Source organism: Austrofundulus limnaeus, unplaced genomic scaffold (genome assembly GCF_001266775.1).
Source record: "Austrofundulus limnaeus strain Quisiro unplaced genomic scaffold, Austrofundulus_limnaeus-1.0 Scaffold561, whole genome shotgun sequence".
NCBI classification, from domain to species: Eukaryota; Metazoa; Chordata; class Actinopteri; order Cyprinodontiformes; family Rivulidae; genus Austrofundulus; species Austrofundulus limnaeus.
In genome coordinates this window covers 140,924-161,912 of record NW_013952963.1, presented here as the reverse complement: position 1 = coordinate 161,912, position 20,989 = coordinate 140,924, and the positions used below count along the sequence as shown (strand labels likewise).

At 37.9% G+C, this 20,989-nt stretch overlaps 1 protein-coding gene across 1 annotated transcript in view; it reads left to right on the top strand.

Annotated features, from left to right (window-relative positions):
* LOC106530806 (semaphorin-6D) overlaps positions 1 to 20,989 on the top strand; it is a gene marked incomplete at both ends in the record, with an annotated part of 126,542 nt that overhangs the window by 1,025 nt on the left and 104,528 nt on the right. Inside the window, 1 exon segment of the mRNA XM_014026514.1 lies at positions 11,207 to 11,270.

The window sequence follows — 20,989 nt, the reverse complement described above, 5'->3', positions numbered from 1 at the left end:
GTTAATGACTTCTCACCTGCTGGTTCAGATTTGAAGCCATTTAAACCACCTGTTCTGTCAAACAAAAAATATTCATTTATCAGATTGAGTCCACTGCTTCTTTTGAGGGTTTTTTGTCACATTTGGAATATTAATTATTTTATTTATATATTTTTTGGTGTAGTTTTCTGATCCAGTCTCTTCAGGATTTAAAGCTACCTGGATGGAAATCCCTTTTGTGCCTGACGACACACAGACAAGTTGAGCAGATCTCCCCTGTGAGCACTTAATAAAAGGATTGGCTTCATTTATAAGATTTTATTGGCAGGTTTTATGTTTTAAAAGGCTGCAGCTTTCAGTTTTCGGTGTGTTTGTTTGCTCTGAGGTAAAGGTTGCACATTTTCCCCTGCGAGACCAAAGGCTCAAAGATTTCAGGACTGGCTTAAGAAACCAGCTCGGTATTTTAGATTTTTTTTTCTCACAGATTCTGTGCTTCAGTGATGCTAGATGTTTTGAAATGTTCTTTATTGTTACTCAATGGTTAGCTTTTAGCTTCCACCACCCAAATTAAATCATTGAGCTCCCAATAACCTAAGAAAGATATTTACTTGAAACACTGAAACATTGTTTTCCCACATCTTCAAAACACGTTAATTGAACATGGCGGGTCTTCAATTATCACTCGGTAGGTAAGCGGCTTTTTAAAGCATAAATAAAGCAAAAAAAGATAAACGACTGCAAACAGAATGTAATATTTTCATGATTGTTTTGACAGAACAAAGCATTTGTGTTGGTTGTTGAGAATCAAACACAGGAGACACCTGATTTAGCCCCTGGTAGCAACATCTTTATGCATAAATTTTAGCTTCTGTTTTCTAATAAAGCTCTATTTGTTGTTTCATCTTGGCGCACGAGATGCAAATAAATGCCAAACCTTCACACCAGGAGCAGAACATCAAATCTTAATATGGCCGTGGCTCCAAGAAGAACCATTGGTCACGCACTGATGGACACTTGAAGGGTAGATTTTTAGAGTAAACAATCTAAATTGGCTCTAATTGACATCATTTGGCTTCTCGTTAAGCATCCCACATGCAGATTGATGTTTTAACAGTCAAATCCATGCTCTGAAGGTCATTTCTCTGTTTTTTTTTATTGCTGTTCAGAAATAAAAATCCAAACATTACTGCAGGAAGGACGCCGTTCCACCAATTAATCATCAATTATGAGCAGGATATTGAATTATTAATGCCAACGTTGATGTTTTTGGCGTCGCTGCTGAGGACTGAGTCAGCGTGCCGAGGTACTGTGGCACGTCGGAGACTGACTCTAATCTGGCTTTGAATTCAAACAAATTAATATATGTGGGAAGAGATGGGACATAATGGAGGTTAAACTCACATTTACTGTCCTGATGCATCTCAGTAATCCAGGTAAAAAATCTAAAAGAAAAGAATTGTATAGGTCTTCTGGACGGGTTCTTCTCTAATGAAACGTTTCGTCTCTCCTCCAAGAGACTTCTTCAGTCTGAGAGTTTCAGGCAAAATTCAGGCTTTTAAGCACTGCCTCCATGTGACTGATACTCACATCACATGGCTATCGTTGACACCTAATTAACACCTATTGTTAAAAGGGGGTGGAGTGATACTGGCAATAGCAGCACTGTAGGAGGGGGACAACTGAAAACGGAGGCCTCCACCTCTGTTTAATGATGGACGGTCTTTCTTCATATAAATGGCTTCTTTTACTCCTCTCTCAAACCAACGTTCCTCTCTATCAAGAATGATAACATCCTCATCTCTGAAAGAGTGACCGCTGGCCTGTAAATGAGTGAAAACTGCAGAGTTCTGGCCATCAGATGTAGCTCGTCTGTGTTGGGACATTCTTTTGAACAGTGGCTGCTTTGTTTCCCCGATGTATAACTGGTCGCAGTCCTCCTGGCACTTAACAGCATATACAACATKGCTCTGTTTGTGCCGGGGCACCGGATCTTTGTGGTGAACCAGCCTTTGCCGTAATGTGTTTTGGGGTTTGAAAACCACTTTCTCACATTTACTGTTTTTACAAGGAAAATCACTGCCGGCGTTATCTGATTTTAAAAGCTAGACATAAATGTTTATGAGCTTAGCTGTACTAGGCATGTGGAGTGATGTGAGATTAAAACATATGATTCAATCTCATTAAAAAATAAAGGTTAGAAAAAGGTCTCTTGCACCAGTGACTTGTTGCAGACCATTCTTAATGAACTTTTTAAAGATTTGTAATATCTGGTTCTTTAGCTTTTAGGGATTTTCTTTTTAATTTTCTCACTTCCTTTTTATAGATTAATAAAGTGGGTAAACTGTGAGTGTCAGAAAGTTACAGAGTCATGTCCCGGTTTTAGTTCTGGTAATGTTTAAATTCTTAATTTATGTTTTATAACAGACGTAATTTACAAGGGTTGGGAATCTTTTAACCACATCACGATTCGGATACGGTTCAGAAAGCTGCAATGCAGTTTCATAAAATATCCAAACTATTATCGATTTTTCTTCATAACCAGACGTCAAACTAAATCCTGAAGATAGAATGTTTCTGACTTTAAAGAGACAAAGTATGTCACTCTAAATGAGAGCATAAAACCGTTTTCACTCAAATAAGATTACGGGAACTAAACGAATCAAAATGCTGAGTGCAGTGATATAAGATGCTGTGGCATTAGATGTCTATAATGTCCGTTACATCACAGGGACCTGACCTGCTCTCTTGTTTTCACCTCTTCGTGGGAAAGGCTGTGACCACCTTCTGTCATGGCTGAAACGCGGAACAAAGTGCACACTGTATTTTAACTCCTGCAATCCTTTTGCTATAAAAGTTGCAACCCACTTTGGAGTTTGTTTAGCCTTTTATGGGTTCGGTGGAAACCCTGTCACTCACTTGATGGTCCTGTGTTAGTGGTAGCAGCAGCAGCTACAACCGATTGTTTTTCTTCTTGCTCCCCTGATGGAAACGGACCTTGCATATAATATGGCACTCAGCATCATTTTCCCCTTTTAATTTCATAAAAGCAGAAAAAACTTCTCAACACTGCTTTTCAGTGCAGAGGCTACAGTTTCATGTCCTGGTCATTGTGTTTATGGCTTAATGGTCAACTTCTGTGCTACAGAGCTCCACCTTTTGCATTCCTCAGCATGACATCAACAATATAACCAATTATTATTATTTTTTATAAATGTTTGAAAAGTAAGGGGTGGATTGTTTTCTATCTACTCATCTTGCACTGACTCAGTGCTGATGGAACATTTCCTGATCCAAAGCCAGATGTTATCAGGTGTTTATATGTTTTAGACCAGTAAAATAAACATCACTTAAAAATACCGTTAATTAAAAAAGCTGCATAATATGTGAAATGGGTTTGATAGATAGGCTGTATTAGAATTTTGTCAGTTTATTAGAGATGTATTTTCCCCAGGTACTGTCTATGTCTCAATTCACGGGCTGCATCCTCATGTAGCCCACCTGGGCCATGTGGGCCACATCCTTCCCAGTCCGGGTAGGCTGCATAAAACTGCTGTGAAATGAGACGGTCTAGCTTTCGCTTGACGTCGGCTTGACGTAAGTTTGCGTGACCATGTGCTACATTGTTACCGGCGAGGTATATAATATTTAGCCACTGGCAGTGTTGTATAAAGTACCACAAAGTGATACTTGAGTAAAAGTACAAGTATCTTACCAAAAACATACTTCGGTATAAGTTAAAGTCTCATTGAGGAATATTACTTGAGTAAAAGTCTTAAAGTATCTGATATTTTTTGTACTCAAGTAATAAAAGTAAAAGTATTGATTTAAAATGAGCAGTTAGGTTTTTCGTAATGACATTTATTAGGAGGTGACCTCACCAAAACAACACAGAAATGACTGTTTTATTAAAATAAGCAATTTATGTTAAATTTAGGATGGACTAGTCCAGCTGTTTCAGTTTATATACACACATCAAGGCTGCACAAAACTTTTCCCCAAAATAAAAATCTATCTGAGGGCTGCGGCCAAATACAATAATATAATGATTATGTCCTGCTGGAGAGTGACATGATTTGTTTGTGTACAAACTAATACGGCATCAGAATTTTACATATTTCTACTTCTCATTCAACCACAGTTAAATTCACTCTATCTAGGAGGTACAGTTTATATGGATAGTATTTAATTTTTACAATAACAAGCTGGAATGAAAACAAGCAAACATGAAATAAAGTAACGACTTTCTACTTCTTGCCTATTTAAAAAAATGTAAGGAGTAAAAGTACAGATAATTGTGTGAAAATATAAGAAGTAGAAGTAAAACGTAGGCTGAAAAATAATTACTCAAGTATAGTACAGATACCCAAAAATTCTACTTAAGTACAGTAAAGAAGTATTTTTACTTAGTTGCTTTACAACTCTGGTCCCTGGATGGATTTGATTGATTTGTGTGTGTGTGTGTGTGTGTGTGTGTGTGTGTGTGTGTGTGTGTCTGTACAATTCATTAAAATGTTTTGTCTGGGTGTGAAGCAAAAGAGCTTTAGACTAAATTGGAAGCTTTTCGTAATTATTATTGGGTTTAGCCTCTGCGCTCCACATCAGTTTGTTTTTCTCAACGGTTGTCAGTTTGAGGTCAAAGAACAGAAGTTTCTTTGTTAAATACATCATAAACCAGGATTGACACAAAAAAACAAAATTTTGATGCCCCCCCCCCCACCCTTCCATCCACCTATCCTCCCTCTTTGCTGCCCCTCCAGTCTAGACTCTGTCCTCTGCTGTTCAGTGTGAAGGTGTTGCAGTCTGACATGTCTCTTCGTGCAGTTTGAACCCCGTTCTGAACGAGCACATGCCTCGTGGACATCTATCAGTGGGGCAGCCTGAGCAGCCAGCTCACCGCTGCCTGCTCATTGTGTGCGTTAACCTTGGGGTGCATTTGGACACAATAACCTGCGAGTCCCCAGTGGGTGGGCGCGCGCGAGGAGGAGGAAGCGGAGAAAATAATGTTATTCCAGCGCAGGAAGATTAGCCGCCTCATTTTTGAAAGCCTCCAAACTGCCGCATGTCATCAGCCATTATGCTCGCTGTGTGCAAATCTGTGCTGGGGGGCTCGTCTTTTGTTCTAATCCTGTGTTTTGCGTGTGTGTTTGTGTGTATGTGTTGATGTAGCCAAGACAGACTGCAGGAAAGTGTACAAATTAGAGTTCGTCTTCATCACAGTCAAATAATAACCCATTGTCTGAGGAGCGTCTTTCTTCTAATGTTTATTTCCCTTGTATTCATTTTCTGAGCTGAAAACCTTTAGGAACTAAAAAAAAAAAAAAAGGATTCATGTAATTAAAAATGTAAATGATCTTGGATTGGTTTGTGATGACCAACAAGTTAGCATCAAATTTACATTTTTTAAATGTTACTGCATTACTTGACTTGAACACACACACACACACACACACACACACACACACACACACAAAAAAAAAAACAGTGTCAGGCTGGATATTTTTGGTAAAATAGTAACACAAATAAGTTAAAAATATTGAATTAAAATATATCTTGTATTCTTTCTTATATTGTTGTTGTTGTTTTCCAGTATTTAGTGGTCTTTAGCAAGAGGTCAACCACTAAGTTTTTCTATTTCTGATCATATCATTCAACAAAAAACAATTGATTAAATAAGTCTGTTTATCAACCTAATAATATATATTAAGGAGCATTAATTTAATAAAAAACTAAAGTGTGGGCTGCAGTAGCTTATAGCAGTTCTGCATCTTCATTTTCCTATTTTAGTATTAAAATACAGTCATGGCTGATTTGCAAAGTTTTTTTTAAAGGATTCAATATAGATTAATTGATTGGTTGATCTCTTGTCTCTGTCCTTTGCTCCCGTTTCAGTTGTTAGTTACTGTTGGCAAACCAGCATCAAAAAGGCAAAACGGGACAAATATAGGATTTGATAAGTGTTTTATTGGCTACAGAAATGTTAAAATTCATGTCTGTTTCTACACCCAAAATATGCATCTTTTCAGTTCTGTTTCATATTAGAGAAACCAGCAATGTGATAACAATGCTTAATATTGCGATGGCAATATGACTTGCAATAAATGAACAAATGCATAAATATAGTGTTGATGTCTTTCTGCTCTGGGTTCAGAGCCTAAATAAATAAATAAATAAAACAATAAAAAAACTAATCATTTCCATACCAGCTTGAATTTTTTTTAATATGAAGAGATCTATTTAATTGGCCAAATACATGAAAGGCTCCATTTGATTGGTGACAAAATGCATAAAGGCAAGTTTTTGAGCCAAACGTTTATTGCAGTTTATGCAGTTTTTTTGCGATATGCATATTGCACAGGCTGTTATCATAATGACAATAAATCTTCGATATATTGTGCAGCCCTACACTGTAAAAAGAATTGGGGTGAAGGCTAAATTAATCTGCATTAACTCCTTCCCTCGCTTGACAATTAACAAGCTGTTGTTTTAATGTCCTACGGCTCCGTCTCTCCTCACTTCGGTTTGGTTCGCGTTCACAAAATGCCTGACCCCCGCCAAACTTTATGCTTCCGAGACGGATCGAGGTCTTGTTKGAAAAAATGTATTCATCCGCGACTTTGCTCTYAACGTCTTTAATYTGGTCAGGTGGTGTTCCTCTTCTTCATTTAATAGCTGTAACTGGAATGGAAAACTTTATAAAGTCTAACTAAATTTTATATTTAGTCCCTTATTGGATAAAAGAGCAAATTTCCGGCGCTATTTGTAGCGCGGACTAATATTGCAAGTGATCAGTTTTTATAAGATCTGGTTACAATTTTAAAACTCAGATTATTAAGTTATGTTCACACATTTAAATTTACATTCCACTGAACTGACTCACTTCCTTGAGTTGAAATGCCAATACCTCATGAAATTAAGTTGAAATTTCATAACTTATTATGTTAATTGGAAGTAACTTATAGAAAAAACGTTATAACTAATTGAGGGCAAGACTTTTAACAGTGTAGTTTCATTKCAGAATGTTATTATAGTTCACACATTAGAATCTCAAGGATCCCCCAAAATTATTTGACCAATCAGGCTGGTGTCTTGGTTTTTACTTAATGTTTTTAATATTAAAATAGGTTTTTCTTTAGTGTCAGAGCATCTTTCTTTTCTATAAATAAATATTTGCATTTAAATGTGCTGAATTACTAAGAAAGTGACCCGATTTTTTTAAATTATTTTTTTAATGGAAGCTTTCAATTGCTTAATATGCCCTGATTGTCTCACTGTGGTTTAAAGTGTTGCACTCGACTGTGACTTCTCAGCCAAGAGGGCTGAAGTGCTGCAAGCCACATTAGCCAAGTAGTAAGTTATTTACCAAGCTTCAACTGCATCTGCCTGCTTTCATTGCGAAATGCTTCTTTTATCAGCGTGACAGAACTGCTGGCAGGTTTAGCCCAGATGAGCTTAAAACAATGCGAAAAGGGGTTTAAATAGCCTTTATATGTTTTTAATTGATTTTACAACTTACAAATGCAGGTTCTTTGTCCCGTTTTTGTTCTGCTGATCTGGTTTTAAGACATTTAAACTCTTAAGTTCATTTTCTACAGAAACTCAAATGAAAGCTTGTGGTTTGATTAAACACATCTGGGCAGTGATTCTGTAAAAAAAAATATTAATGGGTGCACACCCCGTCTGATGCTTTCTGCTTAAATTTAATAGCAGTCTACTGTTTTGATGAATCTAATAGTTTATTTTCTTGTAAATGTTTGACGTTTGAACAAGGTACTTTAGTTTCTGCCAACAGTTTTCATACATTTAATTTTTTTACTTCATGAAAAAAATATTTTTACTGGTGTTTTTGTATTTGTTCATTCTTTATGAAAATACCAGGGCAGAGATCAGACTGCAGCCTTTGAGAGGGACATAATCAGTGGATTGTTCCTGTAAATGACTTTCCAGAGTTTGTGAGCGGAGCCGGATGAATAACAGGTGTGTTACAGGCAGGTTGCTGATCCTGTACAGCTGTGTGAGGCCGGCAGACAGAGTGGCCTTGGTTAGTCCTCTGAGAATCAGGTGTGAAGGCTAAATCGCCTTTGTAATCAGCCTGAAAATACAACTCCGGTCCTAARGCCTGAGTTTTACTGTCAGCCCTCTCAACACTATAATATAAGACTTTAATTGTATTGGACGCYGCCTCTGACAGATAAAGTGCTTCTATTACAGAGCCCTTGGGTGCTGTCTTTGTGCTTTAGATGCTAAACTGCTTTAGTGTGGCTTTACTCTTGTTTGGCCTCTCTTTTCTTCTGAGAAACAATTTATTTTCCTCAGGAAAATGGGCTCCAAACAGAGGTAGGGTACATGGCGAGAACAACAGAAGATTTAATGTTTTTATTCCGAAATTACATGCTTTCCCTTGTAAGAATTAAAATAATGCACACTAGTTCCTTGCAATCAATCTTAAATGTAAAACACCTTTTTATTTGGTTTAGCTAGAATTCCATGCTAAACTAGCGCACTCTTCAAACCAATATGCTTTGCTGGGCCTGTATCAGAAGCACACTGCATGCAGAATATTAAGTTTCTGAAACAGCAAGTCAGTACAGATTAGCACATCGTGTTGCTGCTTTCATGCTTTTGAACTGCCATGGGAGGTAGTTTTTTTTTAAATTTATAACGATTGAGATATTTAGCCAATAACGAYTAATTTGAAGATTAATCCCCTGGAGCCCCTGGACCCCAGCACGTCCTGGTCACATGACTGGTTTAAATCACTCAAATGGGAAAGAGATGCTCTCTATAAGAATCTGTTACAATCTTTGGCTAAGTTCACACTGCAGACCCATATCTGATTTTTTTTTTTTTTAGCCTCATGCGACCCATATCTGATTTTTTATGACAGTCTAAACGCGGCAAATCTGATTTTTTTTTTTTTAAAACACGACCCAGGCCGTTTCAGTATGGGGTTCTAAATCTGATACATATCTGATGTTTTCAAAGCAACTGCAGTGTGAACGCTCGTGTCGCATTCCATCCGACTTTTCGTCAGAGAGGTGGGGGTGTAGGATCAATAAGACGCTAACCTCAAGTCACGCTGTTTAAATCTGCAGCTCCACGTGTTTACAGCTCCAAAACACAAGTCCAGTTGCTTCATCTTTTTACTTTAAATTTTCCATGTAGATAATAACGTCCAGTCTGGGTCATGGAGYGTATCGATCCTAAAGTTACTCGGTTGATACTTTATTTACAGCTCGTTGCTTCATTTCAAAAATAAGAAGCTTCACTGGAGTATCCGGTCAGAGGCAGGTTCAGATATAAACACTGAACTAAACAAACGTGTCAGATAATTATTTAATCGGCTCTGAYTGAACAACAACTTCAGATTCAAAAAGTAGCATCCAGGCTAACTCTGTAAACAAACAAGCCGGCTGACTGAAAAGTCACGTTTTTTACTGCACATGCTTGTCACATCAGCGCTTGTGTAGCGTTCACACTGAAGTCTGATGCAGGTCTCATTTAAAATGTAATGTGAATGTTTATGGCAAAAGATCTGATTTTTTTTTCAAAAAATCAGAATTGAGCATTAAGACCTGCAGTGTGAACGTAGCCTGTTCAAAAGTGCAGAATTTAAGTTATACAGCAGTCAAAACCAAAGTTGTGATAAATGATTACAGCACTTTTTATGTGATGTTCATCATGAAGCTTGTCGCAGTGAAACACGAGTAGATTCATGAAAAAAACACCTCAACCCACCCTCTGGCCTCAACCCCCACCCTTCCAAACAAACCTAAAACCCCCAAACTCCTTTCAGACCGACGCCTGAAATTATGTGACAAGCAGCAAAAATTAAAAATTAAAATACGTGAAAGTCGTGTGGAGTTCATCGATGAGAGGACTGATTGGGGAAATCCTTGATTGGTCCACCTGGTGGCATTAATTGTATTTATTGCCAAGTGCCTATTAATAACAGTCGTATGTTTTTCTGACAAATAATTTCACATGATACGATTTTGCCCAACTCTAGTAGTCACAGAGTCAAAACGTTTTGTATGTGTGAGGGTAAGACAGCCCGTTTTATACTTAGTCTGCTGAGTTCTGATCCACTTGTCCAACAGTTCAGTTTGATGCCGACTTCATTCACAAATAAGGCTGCCACGTTTAGTCGATTAAAATAATCGATGACTAATTTCATAATCGATAAATCATTTTTTTGTTCTTTACTTTGTTTTTCTCTCCAAACTGCTTTGACACCTTCCACTGCCACATCTGCCTTTCTGTCCTTGACACACATGCACAGTAGTGGTAACTGGGGTAGGCCGTGGACGTCACAAGACATTATACAGACAGGCTCTGGTATCATGGCTACCYGRCAAYGSAGCTCAAAAGTGTGGGATCATTTTAWGAAAATGAAAGAGAAACCTGTRYAATATCTGCARRGCAGAACTTGCCTTCCACGGCAATTATTTTTAGTTAGCATATAGCTAAAATCTAACCATGGTTATATAATAGCAGCTGCATTCTGGCGCAGTAAGCTGTGTGTTTTATATTCAATTAAAGTATGATCCGATTAGTCGACTAATCGAAAAAATTGTCGGTGATTAATCCACTATAAAAATTATAGTTTTGTGGCAGCCCTATTCACAAACGTAGACGTTGCAGCAGGATGGGCTTGATTGTTGGAGCACTTATCTTTCCAGCCATATTGCTGAACAGCTGTGTGAAAATATCTAAAAAATGTGCAAAATATAAAGACGTGACATTTTCTGTTCTGAGTGAGAGAACTGTTGTCGGGTTTGAATGCTTCARCCTGCCAATCTGTGAGAACTGGGTCAGACTTTGCCTTATTTGTTAAATACGTCCAGCACAGCAAGTCTGATGAAAGTTCTGTTTCCCACTGAAGCGTTGGGTCCTGCAGCTGTTCTTGACGCCTTTTTTTTTATAATTGAATGCATTGTAAACCCAGTGGATGAACAGCAGCAGATGGAAGGTGGTAATGTGCAACTGTAAATGACATAATTGTTTAGTGTAAATTAGTGGTTCGTTTGTTCTTCTAAAATGTTTATTTACTTTCAACCTCAGTGGTTAAAYATTGTTTATGAATATTCAAACTAATGTGTTTCATTAATTTTTTAAAATGCGATTGTCAACATGGCTTTGGCTAAATTAGATAAATTATTTAAAAATTGAATTGCATGTTTTTATTCCTGCACATTTTTATTAAGAGTATACTTTTTTAAATTTGCAGATTAAACCGTTGGACTCTAACAGCTGTTGAGTATCGTGGTGGAAAGTGGTTTCATGCAGACAAGGTCAGTTCTGAGGCTTACATATCTGTGCTGTTTGAAGGTTAAAACCTGCTTTTATTGTAGTCTGAGTTACTGGAGGGTCTCAGTCCTCATGGGGCTTTACATTTTACACACACACACACACACACACATATACACACACTAGTGTGTTAATCAGCTAACAGCTCATTAGTGTGTCGAAGCTCTGGAGGTTTGAGACCTTCTTCCCAATTAAACTTTCCAAGATAATCTCGCTGCCTTTGTCCTTTCTTCCACACCCTCATCATCTTTTCTCTCCTTTGTTTTCATCACCTGCTTCATGTGTTCATCAATACATCTTGTAGTTTCAAGTAAACAGTCTATACTTAATCTCATTAATCTTTTTTTTTTTTTCAGAAAAATTCATTAATTTTCGTAAGATTTGATCATCTTGACCTTTGCCGCTCTAATAAAACTGCYGCAGGAGCATTTTTATTTGTTTCTCTCCCTAGTGAGTCAGATTGCTTCTTTACGCTTTTTTGCTTGATTTTTGAAGTGCAATTCATCAATTTTCTTTAGTTGTAAACACGGCTTTGCCCGGTCACAAAATTTTACACTGCATCATATCGTCAAGTCCTGTATTCCAGTTTTAGACATTAGGAACACTGTAGATGCAAAAAAATTATATAAATCAAAACCCTTTTAAATATTTCATGCATCTTTTGCAGACATTGTTTAATCACAAGTTTCTTAGCCTCTTAAAGAAGTTGCCCCAGTTCTCCCTGTTAATTTCAGCTGTTTCTGTATGTTCTGTGTCATTGTGCCTCGGCTGCTCAGCTGCTCACAGATCCAGGTGGATATTTTAAAATGCAATGACTTGTCTGTTTTTCTCATGTGTGTCCACATATATGAATATATATGTGGATTCAGCTGAGATATTCCCATCATAAGGGGGGTTGTGCCGCCCATCATCTTCACTCTTGTGCTGTTTTGTGTAATTATCCTAGCCTCACTAACAATGGTACGTCTTGAATTCTAAACTCTCCCACTTTCCAACAGGGAAATCCCRGGCATAATGAACATGCATTATGAGTCATGTAGTTTATAATGAAAGTTGGTTTTGAAGCAGCTTATTTTGAGACATTAATACAGGGTTATTTAAATAAATCTAACGGGCTGGACGGAAGTCACCTCTTGAGTTTGACACATGTGAAGCATAAGCGTGTTGCCCATCTAACATCTAAATTGCTGTGTACTGGCACACTTGGTGAGTGAAACACTTATTGGCAATTCCAGGAAGGAAACAGCAGAAAGTTAATTTTAACCAGTTGTTGATTGAACTCAGCCTGACCTCTTGACAGCTTAAGACCTGCTGGGTGACTGTGGGAGCAAGGTCAGGTCTGTCTGCTGCAGGCGCTGGTGGCTGATTTGTTGCTGCAGCTAATGGGTTATTTTCTATGCTGCTTCTAAGCCCTGCTGCCAATTTAGTTGGCTTTGCTTCTAATGATGCATAAAGAAAATAATTTTTTACAAGCGCAACTCCTGCTGTTAGAGGCAGAAAAATAACAACATCTGACATAACAGGAAGTTAGAAAAGTGGGAAAGCAAAGAGGAAGAAACCGAAATTAGTCTAAAATAAATTTGACAAATCAGATGTGGTTAAGATAGTTTGCTGTTACAAATTAAAACAAAAACTCGTACTTTTATAGGATTTCTGTATATTTATTTCACATTTCATCAGTCGCACACATAGTAATTTTTAGTGTTTATAAGAGGACACATTAAATGCTGCTTCTATGCACGAAATGCCACATAGAGCTCAGTTATTGGATGTTCGCTGTTATGGACTAATTATTTATATCTGTTTCACCTTGACACTGTCCAGTACTCATATCTTATGATAATTACTTTCGGCTATTTTAATCTGTTTGCCCCAGACGCCAAGACTCCAGCAATCCATGACCTCCCTTACTTTTGATAAGGTAGCTCTTGAGCTGAGAGCCCTGTTATTGGCTAGGTGGTTACATTTGTCGGACTGTGATTGGTTGCAAACTGTCACATGATGTTATCATGTTATATTATTGGCTGCTCTCTGCTGACGAGTCAGCCRCGACTCAACAGATTTYCTGATTGATCGTCTGYTTTGTTGTCGCTCAGAAGTAAATCATTTGACGACCATACACGCTGAATTTCTGTGCATTTATGTCAACGTGTTTCTGCATTCTTGGTAAAACTTGCCACGACATTCGCAATGCTCAGCCTTAGCTATGAGAYGAGGAATGTGAYATTGAAGTTGAAGCTAAACAAGAAACGTCAAAACTAATCACAACTGACCATTTGAGGACCACCATAATACTCATATGGCCCTCTGTGAAAATGAGTTTGACACCCCTGCTATAAGGCCTTTGCTGCAGCCATATTTTCACATAAAATATCTTGGTATATGATTAATTAATCAAGGTTTTCACAGTTCAGTCTGAAAAAGTACATTGAGTTTCATGAAAATTGACAAACTTCAATAAAAAATACAACAAAATGGGATTTCTTTCTGAAACCCAATTATGAAAATAAAAGTGAAGCTTTGACCATGAACCAAAAAAGTGTTGGCATCATAAATGCTACAGAAAATGCGTTTTTTCAAGAAGAATACTCAAGATCTTGTACTCCAACAGAATCACCAATGAAGACGTGTTAACGAGCAAAAGAGAAAATATCCTTTTTATGAAAGGATCATGCTGAGACAGGACCAACAGGTCATTTTTTACAGGAGAGAAGGGTTAGAGCAGTTTGTGTCAACTAGAAAAATACAAGGAAGAAGAAGTTGCTGAGGACGGGGAGAAGTTGACAAACAGCTTGAGCCATTTTTTGAGCACGACATCTACAAACTTCCTACATGTAAAAGACCGTAAAGAATACAGAACCATGGTCGCCAACGCCCTCTGGCATGGCACTTAGAGCGAGACAAAGATGAAATGATAAAACCTGAAGGTAAACTGTATTTATAAAGAAGGGTAAAACAGACACATTATTTCTGAACAAAGCTGAGGGTTTTTGCGTCACTCTGCTACTAATGAGACGATCAAAAAAGACAGGAAGTTCTCACACTTTTAATCTCTAGGTGTTTAATTTCTAACCACTGCTGCGTGTTAGCACAACATCATGTACCCAGAGGAAATTAGCAACATCGTCTGATTGTCCTTTCACTCATTGTCATTATTGCATCTCCTCATTTCCCCCTCTACACTCCTTCAACAGAATGCAGTGTAATAATGATGCAACAAAATGGAAGCTATTGTGCACTAGCAGTTTAATTTGTAGTGTAATYAAAAAGGTACTAACTTTGCCTTAAAACTATTGGACTTTATTTTTGACAACAGCAGGATATCTGACTCCATACAGAGCAGCAATTTATCATTGATGACAGCAACTCTGCACAAGAATTTTGATTCCAGAAGACATCAGTTAAAAGTTAAACCAGATGATACAAAAACAAAGCAAAGGCGATACGAGCTCAACAAATGGACCGAGATGTGAGGGACTCCTGGTGCTTCAACTCTTCTGATTTTAAAAATGAAAATTACATTTCAAAAGCTAATCAAATTTAAAGAAAAAAAAACTTTTAGGGTAAATCACTGAAATGCAAAAGGAGCTGGAACTTTTTAATCATGTCTGCTTTGAGTTTTGGTTTTGGTCCAGGGTTAATAAAAAATAACTTTGGTGTTTTTAGGCTTTTTATCCTCAGTATTTACTGATGTATTCATCTTTTACTTCAGTCATAAATCTGTTTGTTTGAGCTACAAGCATCTGAGCCAACGATGACTCTTTCTGTCTCTCAGCTCTCTGTTTGTTAATCTCTTTTCACTTCAGGTTATCGTGTGTGTGTGTGTGTGTGTGTGTGTGTGTGTGTGTGTGTGTGTGTGTTACATCTGAATTATGCATGAGTGCTAATCAACTCATGCATAACACATTCACGGTCACATGCATATTTTACAGTAAAGCAACAGTCCAATGTGGCGATGCTCTCTGGATTCACTTGTGGGAGGTATACAATGATGGCATCCACAGAATTAAATGCTTCTGACCTGTGTTATGCTGTGTCACTCTGAATAAAGTGGAATATTAGGAGTGGAAAAGGACTGGATCAACTAGAACTGGAGACATGAATGAGTTGCAGTTGAACTCTTTTATCCTGAGTTTAAGGGCAAAGTGAATGTTTGGCAAAGCAAACTTGTGATTTTCATATGATCCTTTTTACATAATTGAACAGAGCTTAATTCAGCTGTAGCTTTAAAGTGACGGGCAAAAGATTTAGATTCAGATTCGCTTTATTGTCATCCAAACATAACATCAGGGATGCAATGTAGAACGAAAAGCAGTTAAGGTCACCCATTCAAGAAAAACACCTGACAAAAACTTTGGGGAACAGGTGAACAGGTCATGTGCAACAAGGTCTTGCTACCTTTTTGCAGCGTGGAAATACACAATAAGAGACATGAGTTTAAAAAATTGCTCTGATCCTATGTTTACATCAGAAACACCAGCTGCATTTCCATTGCAAATGTGCACAAAACTTTGTCAATATTCTGTTAATGTCGAAAAACCGTTTTGCAATTGCGGTGTTTCCATTAAGTAAGAAATGCTATTAAATTCACACGTGAACATGTTTGTTCTCGCGATAAGTCATTACAAACATGGCAGCAATGGATGTAAACACATAGCATATTTCTACCGTGACACTAGCGCTCATCATCAGCCATTAGAGGTGACGTCAGCATCTTATCGAGGCTCTCGAGTGACAAGCCCCTTATACTTGGGAGTGGCTACGTATGCGATGCTTTTGGGAAAATGTAGTCGGTGAGTTTAATACTTTCTTTTACTACTTGGTGATTTCACTACTACATTTACTTCATTTTATCTTCTTTGTCATCTTTTTTGCCAGTAGAAACAGACTGTTCTTGATCACGTGACTCCCGTGATGCGAAAAAAGTGTTTCTATTGCAGTTTTGCGAAATACATCAATTTCAATATGGCCGAAAAACCACCTCTTCCTAGAGCAAAACCATTTTGTTGAAAAACATTTTTTTAAATTGACATGTTTCCATTGAGCAAATTTGATTTCGAAATTCTAATTTGCGCATTTTCATGGTCAATGGAAACGCAGCTATCGAGTCCTATGCACAAAAAAACAGATCCTAGACCCGCCAGAATCCAGAGACCATCTTATCTTCTTGTGCTCGGTTCATCAAAGTTCAGTTACCCCTCCTCCTCGAGTTCGGGCCAGATCCAACTCGGGTCATGCGGGGGAGGAAGGGGGAATCAAGCCCTTGTTTACATATCATCCTGGGGAGTTTAGGTAGCTTGGCACTCGAGGCCAAGCAGCTGGGTGCCAATAGATAACACAATTGTTTTGGGACAAGCAGCCTTGGATTTCTTGCTGCTTTTCAATCTTACTGCATCCCTGAAAAATGGCAAAAATAAATTCCAATCTTCCGAATCGGGATCCTTCTCCCATTTCATGGTCTGAAGCTTCACCCAGATGTGATCCTACATGCCAGAGGCATGCTGCTGAGCTGCAATTCTCATCAGAACCACATCCAGTTTGTGACTTATCTCCCCAGTCTGAGTCTGTGCGCCACCAGAACGGCAAATTCCATCCACTGCGCCCGACAGCTGTTCAATGGCCCAGATCGCTGTCAGGATCACTTTCACTTTACGATAAATCAGGAATCTGCCTCCTCCGATCAGCAGAAATCCAGTTATTATAAATCCAAATAWATACAAATCTTCTACGTCTTCAATGGAAAGTGATGCCAGACACATCAGGTTCCAGCCCCAAGAACCACTGTTACGACCAGCAGCAACCATTCCACTCGGACAGCTACGTTCCCCTCGTTCCAATCTTAATGTGGAAAAAATAGTGTCAATTGCGTTCAGAGACCAGTTGACCAAATCCATAATTCCTTTTTGTTTCAAATGGTAGGTAGAAAAAAGGATTGAAAATGTTGCAAAGCAGGGTAGGAGGGGCAGGTTCAGTAGAGCAAAAAAAAAAAAAAAAGGCGTTTGACCCCTCTAAAGGCCAAGTGAAGAAGAATTCAAACATGTTTAAAGGAGACCTATCAGACAAAATCTACTTTTTTAGCTGTAAAATACATTTGGTAAAGCTTTTGCTACTTTTTCCACCTTTTTTTTTTTTTTTATAAAACCCAAATGACCAAGAGGGGACTTTGACATGTAAATTTCCATGTCCCAAAGCTTGTTGGACTAATTAGCAGAGTAGGTGGAACGGACCAGATCCTGTTGACAAGATTGTGTTTGAGCAATGAGTTTTAATACAGGAAGCTCTGTTTGTTTTTCACTCCCCATCTGCCATTCTGATGTAAATCCTTTCACGCAGGAATCGGCCCGGCTTTAAAACCAAATCAAGTGTGGGATAAAGGAATGTTTACAGAATAAAAATGGGATAAAGATAAGATTAGATATGGGGCGGGAAGATGGATGGATTCTATTGTCTTTGATCGAGCTGTTGTTTGAGCGTAAACAGGTTTAATTGTCGACACGCCCACTATCTCTCCCCGCCAGCTCGCACATTCACACTCATGCAGGCGCACAGGTGACCTCTGCGAAGCTTCTCTTCCTTTTTTATCGATCAGCAACACAACAGATTGCCCTCCCTCCAGGTGTTCGTACGTGTGTGTTTGTGTTGGCTGCAGCGCACTGACAGTTAGCTCACACAGCAGACGCAAACTTCCTGCTGCCTGCGGAGAAGGAATCGATACAGAAGAAGATGTTTCCTGACATTTACTCTGTTTGCTGCAGGGAGAAAAGCGTTATGAGGCTACCTTCAGTTTATTCTAGGGCTCACCGTTGTTCAGAATCTGAAAGAGATAAAGAGGAAGTCAGGCTTCTCTCTAAATAATGCAAGAAAATGAGTCAGAACAACTGGTGGTACCAATGAGAAATAAACTTGAGAAACATTAATGTTAGGTTTTTGCTCATAAAGCATTTTCATAACATATTTTCAAAGAAAAGAATGAAGGTTCATTTGAAATGTGAGCCCTGACAGACATTTTTTCAAATTTTAGTTAAATATTTCCCCACATGGAAAGAAATTCCCTCATTTGCATACAATGTAGCTGCTGTCCATCAAAAGTTTTTGCATGAAAAGTCCTCCGACTGTCACGGAAAAGCTTTTTTTTCTTTTCTTCCGCTGCACGGCTGACTCAGACGGAAAAGTGGTTTTTCAAAACAAATTGCAGTGCTCAGAGGAAATTAGGAAGACAGACAAGAAAATGAGGAGGGGAAGGAGGTGTGCAGACAAAGAATGGACATTACTGTCACGCTGCTGCTGCTGCTGCTGTTTCCTCACTCAGGTGCTTGGATAATAGGAGCTGCTGCAAATTTTCYCAGCAGAGGTTCCTTCAAGGTCACAATGTGAACGGAGTCACCTGAAAAAACAACTACTTTGTCGTCCGTCCTCGTGTCACATTTTCACTGTGACTCTGTGTTGTTGTGATTATTGAATGTTGGTTTGTTTTTAAAGGATCATTATGCAGCTTCCTGTGTGAACAAACCAACACAGTAACCTGATGCTAATCAAACCAACACAGTAACCTGATGCTAATTATGCTAGACAGCATTTTGTCAAGCTTCTGATTATGTTTTTCCCTTCTTAAGTACTTTTGGTTTTAGCCAACCTTTTCTACTTTTAACCATTTTTTAATTTTTTCGCTTCTAGATGATCTGTTGATACCTTTAGCTAGTGTTGTCATACTTTTAACTTTTAGCTAAATTTGATTGTTTTCGCTTTTTTTGGTTCTTCTTTTTGCATCCTTCTACTGCTTTATTATTTGCTGACCTTTTTCTCTTAGCTGTAGTTGGTAGCACTTTATTATACCTAAGCCTTATTTAGTCTTAATCATTAATAAAGTGTTCGTTTCATATTTGCTATTATATAAATTAATAAATTTATTAATATTTTACACATAAAGGCTAATTWTGTCCAAAACCAACATATTCTTTGTTTGTTAATGCATAATAACTCATGATTTAACTATTCTTTATACTGTGTGTGCGTATTTATTAAATTTACTTCCACACTATTTCACACCGCTACATTTGTTTTTTTTTAAAGGTTAACTATCATTTATAAATGATTAAGTAAGGCTTAATAAGATGTAGTTACTAGGAAGTGTTACCCTCTAGTTTAGCTACTTCTAAGCTACTTTGTTTGGCTCTTATCTGCTTCTTTTAATTTTAAAGTCAGTTTAAACTTTTTCAGAAAGTTTTAATAAAGGATTCAGCTTTCACACCCATTTTCAGAGAAAATATAGTTTCTCTTGTTAGCAGTAATATTTTTCTGTATTTTCAGGCTGAAAATAAAAAAAAAGGTTAGACAGAAAAGATTCATGTGAAAAAAAACTGTAGGTTTCAGATTAAATGTTGCAAACTCTTTTGTCCAACTTCTTGTTTCAGTACCTATTTTACAGTGAAGGTGAAAAGTCAGCGTGACCCATACAGTCACAGCCGGCGCACTGGAAAATACACAAAGCTGAAATCCCATTTACCACCTTTGTGAGGACAATGTCCTGATTTTCTGCTGTCAAAATGTGGAGAAGTTTGGCAGTTTTTTTTTTTCTATAAACTGTAAGAGACTTTTTTTCTTTTCACACCCAAGGTGTGAACATTAGTCATGAAGGTTTTGACAATACGTGCAACTTTTTACTTCCTTTTGCTTAACTTAGCTGCTGTGCAATCAATGATTCAAGTATTATTTAGAAAAAAACGTCAATAGTCAATTTCAAATATCTAATCAATGTCCAGTTATCTTCTTGGTTTTGATCATTTGTGGAAATGTTTTTCCCCAGGTTGATGYTGAAGTCAAAGTATTTTTACTTTTCATTTTTCATTTTTCTCAGACTGGAACTTATGAATGATTTATCTGTTTTAGCACTGATGCGTTTCTTTCTTGTGCACAAAAAGGTATTTTGTTCAATACATTGAAGGAGAGAGTCAGAAATGCATGCGGAATTTAAATTTACTGTGTAATTTTCAATAAATCAGTCATCTGAATGTGTTTTTATGTTAATATTCCAAATGCCAGCTTAAAAAGAACCTGATTTTGAAAATAACTTCATCCAACTTTGTTTGTCTTTTCCCACCTGCACCACATCAGGTGTCAAATCCTTTTAATTCAATCACTCCAATCCCAAAGTCTTGCAGACGTTTGACAAACTGCATCTTTAGAGCTGATCTGCACAAACTGGGCTGATTATCAGGAAGCCTGTTTATGTGAAGAGGAGCGCAGTGAAACTCCCAGCTGCTGTGTTTGGCTGCAGTATAATAGATGAGCCTCTCGCTCGGTGACGTCTCATCAGCTCTGCTGTGGTTTGTTTGGAGCACCGGGGGGRGACGGAGCGATGGATGTGGGAGCTGAAGCCTTGAAGATTTAGGAGAGCTGTTCTCACTGCAGGGCATCATTTAAATTTTCTCCTCATTCATCCTCTTTAATGCTTTGCCTTGGGAAGCATGTTGTCGTGTTATTGTGCCACAGTGTGCTGAGCCCTCTCAAATATTGGCTTTTACACATTTTTTACTTTGTAATGCTATTTTTCTTTTTCAGTGAATAAATGAACAGGCATTTAGCGATTGTCTTAGAATTTTAATTGAGCATCAACAAACCCTTTTTAGGCATATACAGCGGGTAAAATAAGTATTGAACACGTCACCATTTTTCTCAGTAAATATATTACTAGAGGTGCTAATGA